At 47.9% G+C, this 7,723-nt stretch overlaps 1 pseudogene; it reads left to right on the top strand.

Moving 5' to 3' along the window:
* The first annotated feature begins 1,214 nt into the window (after nucleotides 1–1,214).
* On the top strand, nucleotides 1,215–2,077 carry LOC132516073 (small ribosomal subunit protein eS1-like; annotated as a pseudogene).
* Nucleotides 2,078–7,723: the final 5,646 nt, after the last annotated feature.

Below are 7,723 nucleotides of genomic sequence, written 5' to 3'. Positions count from 1 at the left end.
ATTTGGTGGGCTCAAATGACACAACTCAAACAAGTGCAGCTGTGGCTTTGCCAGTATTTTATTTACTTAGAATCACTGGACTTACTTGATGTTATGACTGCCAATGACCCCTCAACTGAAGCTCCATCTCAAACCAGTTCACCAATTATGTAAATGTCAACGGCAAAGTCCATTAACAATTCCCAGGAAATAAAAACAGAATCTGGGTAATAAAATAAAGTCTAATCTTTCTTTCCTTTGTGCTTCATCTAGTTTCGCTTGCTCATGGGGTGCTGCATGCAGAGGCCTTGCACCTGGCGCTTCAGGCCGAAGTTCCTAGTGCCAAATGGCTGCACCTGTGGGTGGACTGTGTGCAGAAGTGCTGCACGTGACACTTCAGTTCAAGATGGCAGTGGGGGGCCATGTGCAAAGATGCTGCACCTGGCATGTGGATCTGCAGCACTCTGAGCAGGGCAGTTGCACCCAACCTGGAAGAACTCTGCCCCCCTCCCCACTGATGAGAACCCTATAAAGCAGCCCACCAGTGGCCTTTAGGGGAGAGCGTGTACTCTAGAGCGAGACCTTGCACCTCTCCATTCTTTGATCAAAGAGTAAAGCTTTCCTTTGCTTCTGATCCAAACTTGGTCTCATTCTATTTGCAAGCTACACTGGGCAGGAGGACCCTTACTGGGGCTTGACAAAAAAAGGTCATAACAAATTTTGGTGACCATGAAGGGACGGATGGTGGCTTTTTGCCGGCACCTACCCACTAGGTTCCAGGCTCACCCCAGCTCCAGAGGGAGCCCTGCAGATGCTTTGGGAGGCTCAGGTGAGGATGAATGACTCTAGCCTTTGAGTATACTCTGATGAGGTAGAACAGCAGCAGCCTTCAGCCAAACTCAGAGCAACTCTGCCCAGGAACCCGACACTTGGGTGTGGTGCACACACAGTATAGCTCCCAGAGTAATCTGGACTGTGCCCCCTTGAGGGGATCATAATATGGCATCATTGGGGATTGGAGACTGAAACTCACATGTGTCTGCCTGCTGCCTCTGGCCGGCCTTTCATGGTACCAGATGCCCGGGGACGAAGGGAACCTATGGACGAGAGGGACCCCTATACAAGGCAGTAGTAGCTGCACCAGGGCTTTTTGTCCTCCTTGCCAACCTCCAGGGTCAATAGTAGCATTCTCCGTCATCACTTTTGGTTTGATAAAGGAAAGTGGCCAGCCTTTTGGCTCTCGGAGCAGCACCATGGCGGTCGGAAAGAACAAGCACCTTATGAAAGGCGGTAAAAAGGGAGCCAAGAAGAAAGTGGTTGACCCATTTTCTAAGAAAGATTGGTATGATGTGAAAGCACCAGCTATGTTCAATATAAGAAATATTGGGAAAACACTAGTCACGAGAACTCAAGGAACCAAAATCGCATCTGATGGCCTCAAGGGTCGTGTGTTTGAAGTGAGCCTTGCTGATCTGCAGAATGATGAAGTTGCATTTAGAAAATTCAAGCTTATTACTGAGGATGTTCAGGGCAAAAACTGCCTGACTAATTTCCATGGCATGGATCTTACCCGTGACAAAATGTGCTCCATGGTCAAAAAATGGCAGACCATGATTGAAGCTCACGTTGATGTCAAGACTACCGATGGTTATTTGCTTCGTCTCTTCTGTGTGGGTTTTACTAAAAAAACGCAACAATCAGATTCGGAAGACCTCTTATGCCCAGAACCAGCAGGTCCGCCAGATCCACAAGAAGATGATGGAAATCATGACCCGAGAGGTGCAGACAAATGACTTGAAAGAGGTGGTCAATAAATTGATTCCAGACAGCATTGGAAAAGACATAGAAAAGGCCTGCCAATCTATTTATCCACTCCATCATGTCTTTGTTAGAAAAGTAAAAATGCTGAAGAGCCCAAGTTTGAATTGGGAAAACTCATGGAGCTACATGGTGAAGGTAGTAGTTCTGGAAAAGCTACTGGGGACGAGACAGGTGCTAAAGTTGAACGAGTTGATGGACATGAGCCACCAGTCCAGGAATCTGTTTAAAAATCAGACTTTTAATGGTGACAAATAAAAGACCTCATTTGTGATTAAAAAAAAAAGGAAAGTGGTCAGCCATGTGAGCCAAGAGGTGAGACTGGGAAAAGGGCTAGGTAATAAGGGCCACTTGACAAAACGGAATGAGGACACTCGATCTGATGTCCCAGTGTGAAAGTGTCCCAAGGTAGGTATGGGACTGTGACTTGATCTCTTCCAGGCAGCTCTAGTTTCTCTAAAGTGGGCTGGGGAGCCCTGTGAGCTGCTCACAGGACCAGGAACCCCATTATCAGGAAGCCCTGTGAGCTACTGACAAGAACAGAAAACACCCACCACCCGACCTTTCCTCCCCACTCTGCTTATGAGGCAAATCTTGGGTGATTATTTGCCAAGGTTCCAAGGGCTCTCCTCCTGGTATCAGCACAGAATACCAGCTGCCCCAGCGATCTGGGCCGTTAGTCTTGTCTAACATTCTGTGGGGCATTCTGACTCAAGAGGGATTAACTATCTCAAGTACAAGCCATTACAAATTCAAGGGAGACCCCCCGTTATATCAGAGTCCATGCCATTTGGATGCCCCCTATTTTGATCTTTTGAGGAGTCCATTAATAGTTTGGTGCTGGTTCCAAATTTCCTGAGCTACAAATCCTGTGTAGTACAGCGTAACCCCAATACTGGCTGGGAGATGGGAAAGCCGGCCCCTTGATGGGTCTCTAAATTATAACATTATTTTACAACTGGACCTGCTATATGAGAGACAAAAGAAATGGGATGTCCACTTTTCCCTATGTCCAGTTTTTTATGGCCTTATATCAGAACAAAGGCCTTCAAAAGGGATGTGGACCCTCCTCCACTGAGGTAATACCAGTCCTTGACCCGCCCCCGCAAGGACCTTCTTGATTTCCTCCCTAACCCTCCTCCTACAGCTCCCTCCCAATGCCCTTCCCTTCATATATTCCGATTTGGGCCACAGGCCCAAGATGCCCCCTCCCCAGAACCAGGCCAGCAAGTACATGAAGCAGGACTAATTACCAGCCAGGGTCCAACACCCACCAGGAAAAGTACTACATTTGAGGCAGGTCCCCGATAGAGAAGGAGGGCTCATCTAGGTACATGTTCCATTTACCACTTCTGATCTGTATAACTGGAAAAGTCATAGTAAGGGGTTGAGAGAAGATCCAGAGGGGTTCCTGAATGTGATTAGGGGACTCTTTCAGACCCATGACCCCACGTGGGCTAATCCAGACCCTCCTCAATGTACTCCTAACAGGGGAAGAAAAGGCCACAATCTTTTCAAAAGCCCGAGAGGAAGCAGACAAAGAGAACAGAAACAATTTAGGTCATGCTGTCTTCAGACCGGGGAATCAAGTGGTTCCAGATAATGAACCAAACTGAGACCACGGAGACAATGAAGAAGGGGGTGGAAGACAGAGTGCGACCCATTATAAAAATATGATCCTCAAGGGAATCCAGGCAGCAGGAAAGAAACCTGTTAATTGGAAGAACATAAAGGAAATCAATCAGGAGCCAATGGAAAATGCTTCGGCGTTCCTAGAGCACTTCAGGGGATGCCTCTGAATCTATAGTATCACGGACCCTTCCTTCGCTAGAAGGAAATGCAATCCTGAGGTATATTTCATTTCCCAAAGCACATAAACTTCTGGAAATAGAACCAGATACTCCTACCTCTCACCCGATCAAGATTGCCTACCAGGTGTTTTAACAACTGAGATTTAGAGGAGGAAAAGTTGGAGGATAAAAAGGCCCAGAGGCAAGCCCACTTACAGGCTATTGCCTTCCAGTGTCAATGGGTCAGCACAGGGATCTGGACTGACCACCCATAGAGACTCTCAACTCCTGTGAGTGACCCCTGGCCCCCACCGAGGGGCCAAGGAAACTAGGATCCAATCTTCGCCATATGTAAACAAGAGGGACAAGAATGCCCTTGTGCCCCCAAAGGAGGACAGAAATGGCAGATCCCAGCCACTACCCTTGAAGGCAGATAGTCCAAACAGATGAAGAATGATGGGGCCAGGGGACTCCTAAGCTGGCATTCCAGCTGACCCCTGAGGAGCCCTGGCTGACACTGGACATAGAAGGAAAGACTGTTGAATTCTTAGTCAGCACCATTGCCACTTACTCAGTTCTGAACACCAGATCAGGCAAACTCAGTCACAAGAGTTATAAAACAATGGGTATCAGGGAAGGTCCAAGAATGGGCATTCGTAGAGCCATTAGAATGTTAATTGGATGAACACACACTCACCCATTCCTTCCTGTATGTCCCTGAATGCCTTATACCTCTGCTAGGAAGAGATGTCTTACATAAATTGGGAGCTATTATCCACCTAATGGGAGACAAACTGGAGACTGGCATCCCCTTAGACAAAGGGCATAAGATGATAATGTTAGCAGCTGAGAATAACCCTCTCCAGACTGAGTAAATCGATCTCTCCAGAGTAAATCCCAAGACCTCGGCCCAGGGACTGGCGGGACGAGCTGTAGGAGCCACTCCCGAGATGGTCCGTCTAAAACCCTGACATACATGGCCCAATAGAAAACAGTACCCTCTCCGCTGTGAGGTCTTTTTGGGCGTCGCCCATTATATAGGGTCTAACTGACCAGGGCCTTGTTACACCATGCCAATCAGCCTGTAATACCCCCATTCTCCCTGTAAAGACACACAATGGGAAATACTGAATGGTACAGACCTCAGAGCAGTCAGTGAAGCCACCAAGGATAAACATCCAGTATTCCTAATCCCTACACTCTGCTGCCCACTCTACTGTCCACCGGGACCTGCTATTCTGTAGTAGATTTAAAAGATGCCTTCTTCTGTACTCCATTAGCCCTCAGAGTTCCAAGCCATTTGCAGCCTCATCCCTTCTAAAACTAAAAGACTGTTTAGGGCTTTCCTGGAGATGGCCAGGTTTTGCCACATCTGGATCCTTAAGTATGGTCTAATAGCTAGGCCTCTATATGAAAAGTTGAAAGATGATGATCCTTTTGAATGGAATTCAGAACGCAAAAGGGCCTTTCAAGAATTGAAAAAGCAATTACATCAGGCCCCTGACCTGGCCCTCCCAAATTTAGCTAATCCCTTTGACCTTTACATTCATGAGAGAAGGGGAATCACCCTAGGGGTATTAGCTCAAAAACTGGGAACACTTACTCAGGTGGTTGCTTTTTTCTCTAAACAACTATATCAAACTGCTACGGGATGGCCACTTTGACTACGGACAGTAGCAGCTACCACAACCCTGTTAAAGGAGGCTGAAAAATTAACGTTTGGTCAGCCAATCACTATATGGACCCCACACCAGATTCAGGCTTTAGTAAGTTCTAAGGGAACACAATGGCTATCCCCTGGAAGGTTGGTGCAAGTTCAGGCTGGGCTTTTTAGACAGTCCAGTGGCTACCATAAAAACATGTTACAGGGTTTCCCTGGTGGCGCAGTGGTTGAGAGTCCGCCTGCTGATGCAGGGGACGCAGGTTCGTGCCCCGGTCCGGGAAGATCCCACATGCCCAGAGCGGCTGGGCCCGTGAGCCATGGCTGCTGAGCCCGCGCGTCCGGAGCCTGTGCTCCGCAAGGGGAGAGGCCACAACAGTGAGAGGTCCGCGTACCGCAAAAAAAAAATGTTACATGCTAAATCCTGCCATCCTACTACCCACAGAAAGGGGGCCCCCGGAGCATGACTCTGTAGAAACCATAGACACAATCTGCTCCAGTCTCTCCGACCTAGGAAGTGAGCCTCTCCTAAATGCCAAAGAGGAATGGTTCACAGATGAGAGCAGTTTTATGAGAGAGGGGAAAGGGCTGGTGGGATACAGAGTAACTTCCCAGACCCATGTCACAGAAGCAAGAAGCCTACCCCCAGGGACTTCTGCCCAAAAAGCTGAGCTGATAACCTTCACCTGAGCCTTAGAGCTCTGGACCTGGAAGATCTGAAATGTTTACTTAGATTCCCAATATGCATATGCCATCCTACATGCACACAGGGCTATTTGGAAAGAAAGGGCGTATGCTTACTGTGGAGAATAAACAGGTAAAACATGGCTTAAGTATATCGAAGCTCTTAGAAGCAGTACAGCTTCCCAAAAATGTGGCAGTGATTCACTGTAGGTGTCACCAAAAGAGGGATGGGGAGGTAATAAAGGGGAACAACAAGGCGGACATAACTGCCAAAAAGGTGGGCCCTGAAACCAGGAACTTGGCAACTACTCCTCATACACGGAAGGCCAGATCCATCCAATTACTCCCCAACCTACACAAAGGAAGAATTAGACAAAGTCCGAAAATGGGGCTTCAATAGAGATCCAGGAGGCCACATGTGACTAGTTAATGAACATGGGCAATACTTCTTTCCCCAAACTGCAGCTTGTCAAGCCATCAGGGAGACTCATCAAGGAACTCACTATGGGAGGGAAGCCCTATATAACTGGTTAGTTGAGATCATGGTAACTCCTGGCATGGAAAGTATAATCAAATAGTTGAGACCCGCCCCATCTGCTCAATGAACAACCCTAACACCAACCCTAACACCAGACTCCCCAGAGGCCCCCAGATAAGGCCCATTCAGACCAGAGGGACATACCCTGGAGAAGATTGGCAGATTGATTTCACTGTCATGCCAAGAGTACCAGGCAATTTCAGGTGCTAGTGGACACATTTTCTGGGTGGATAGAAGTATTCTCTGCTAGAACCTAAACAGCAGCTGAAATGGCTAAGGCATTACTAAAAGAAATAATCCCCAGGTTTGGGCTCCCAGGATCCCTCCAAAGCAATAATGGTCTAGCATTCGAATCTCAAGTGACAAAGGGGATTACAAGTGCCCTGGCCATAAAATGGACCTTGCACTCAGCCTGGAGACCCCAATAGTCATGGCTAAGCAATGAGCCTTAGCCAATGTCAGGAAACTCAAGAAACTTGGATCACCTTGCTCTGCACGTGGTTAGCAACAAGGAATAAGTTAAAGTTAAGTGCATTTGAACTCATTCATGGTAGACCCATTCCCCAAGCCTGAGAGAAAGGACACCTTAACCCTCTCACTCCCTTAACCCCTTAATCCCCTTAGTTGAAACGGAACAACCCAAGTGTGCCCTACAGGTAGGAGAAACCATGAAAGCCCTTGTGAAATATGGTAACCAGGTGCTGCCCATACCCATTGACCTTGCCTTCCAACCAGGAAACTGTGTGTATCTAGTAACCTGGAAAACCAGGAGCCCATAAGATCAGCTCACTCGTAAGCAGAACGGACCCCACTTGGTGATCCAGAAGCAAGAAGCCTACCCCCAGGGACTTCTGCCCAAAAAGCTGAGCTGATAACCTTCACCTGAGCCTTAGAGCTCAGGACCCGGAAGATCTTAAATGTTTACTTAGATTCCCAATATGCATATGCCATCCTACATGCACACAGGGCTATTTGGAAAGAAAGGGCGTAGAGAGAAAGAAAATGAAAGAAAATGCCCCACCCATTCTGCCCTGAGGTTGCAGGGGTCATTCTGTGGGACATCACACTCTAGTGAAGAGGGCCCCCAAGCCCCAACCTCCAGAGACACAACCTGGGGCAATAACCCCCCTTGGCTACTCATGGGAACCTCACTCCAACACGAAGCTTCTCTTCTGAAAAACAACGAAAGAACGACCAAGGAGATTCTGGCCATGACAGTGAGCCACGACATCAGGGAACACTTTTGCCTACAGG

Source organism: Lagenorhynchus albirostris, chromosome 2, assembly GCF_949774975.1.
Source record: "Lagenorhynchus albirostris chromosome 2, mLagAlb1.1, whole genome shotgun sequence".
Classification (NCBI taxonomy): Eukaryota; Metazoa; Chordata; class Mammalia; order Artiodactyla; family Delphinidae; genus Lagenorhynchus; species Lagenorhynchus albirostris.
This window is presented reverse-complemented; position numbering and strand designations above follow the sequence as displayed.